Source organism: Antedon bifida, chromosome 3 (genome assembly GCF_963402885.1).
Source record: "Antedon bifida chromosome 3, ecAntBifi1.1, whole genome shotgun sequence".
Taxonomy (NCBI): domain Eukaryota; kingdom Metazoa; phylum Echinodermata; class Crinoidea; order Comatulida; family Antedonidae; genus Antedon; species Antedon bifida.
Genome location: NC_136228.1, coordinates 26,300,252 through 26,301,540, shown reverse-complemented (window position 1 = coordinate 26,301,540; position 1,289 = coordinate 26,300,252).

Below are 1,289 nucleotides of genomic sequence, written 5' to 3'. Positions count from 1 at the left end.
GCCATCCGAAATAAAAGATATGAATGAATTAACGTGTATTGATCTTTCAATTATGAATGAATTATACAGTAGGCCTATAAACAATGTATTATTTCATTTATTTTCGTGATTTAGGTCAAATTTTGAAAAGTTGATTTAAATGTTGAGTCTCGAATAATACATTGTACATATAATCTAACATAGGCGACCACAATGGAAAAACTTTTGTAAGATCTCCACCTTGGATACCTACCTTATCTATTTCAGATGTACCGCAAAACGTAGATTTGATAACATAAGTGTTCACTTGTTCACGTGTTCTCTCTTAAAAACAACATTTCTGATTTCATCGGTAGATTTGTAGATTTTCAACCGTCCACGGTATAGAAGTGATTTCCGGGTTGACGTAATCGCTTTTCGACTTCCGGCTTTTTGAGTCATGGTATCAGAGGAATCGTACTTGATTGGTTTAAAAATTATCTTTCTAATAGAAAATTATGTTGCAAAAAGAGCCCTTAGAATTATATGTAAAGTTCACTCTCGGCATCCATCTCTACCGCTATTTGCTTACACCAAAACTTTGCAGATTTAAGATCTCTACAAAAAGAATGTTGCTATTCTAATGTACCAATTCCAAAACTATCCGTTGCGTAATACTTTTGATACATTCTTCAATATTAAAATCTCAAAGCATAATTATAATACAAGAATTAAAAACGATATATAGGCCTATGTATATCATTTAAAAGAACATTAATCGCCAAACAAAGAAATTTAAAGAGAACTATTTAGATATATTTAACAAAATTTAACTTGCGTTTAAAGTTATAAATACGCCAGAAATTAATTACAACATAAACATTATTATGTTGTGTTGGTTGGTTTATTTCGGCCACATTGCCTAAAGACATAAAATAAAATAAAATAAATAAAAATTTTAAGTATATAGCCAATACAATTGTTAACTTATTCTGAATGTCTTTGCAAAGAATATGAAATACAATGGATGATGAGAGCTTTGACTGGGATAGTAATAAGATAACATACAATAATTTTGTTTACTTACTTGTGGACTTATAAGGATGTATGAAAATTCTCACCTCACTATTTATTGACATGTAATAATATCTGTATTTCAATTATTTGAATTAAGTAGAATAAAATATGAAACATAAATTAGAAAAATGATATATTTCAAGTGTCGATATCAGTATTTCAGTGCATTTCCGAATGTTTTTATCACAGAGGTAGCTTTATTTTAACAGGTCGTGTAAAAGTGCTTATTAGAAATTGTTATAGTGAGGTGTTTC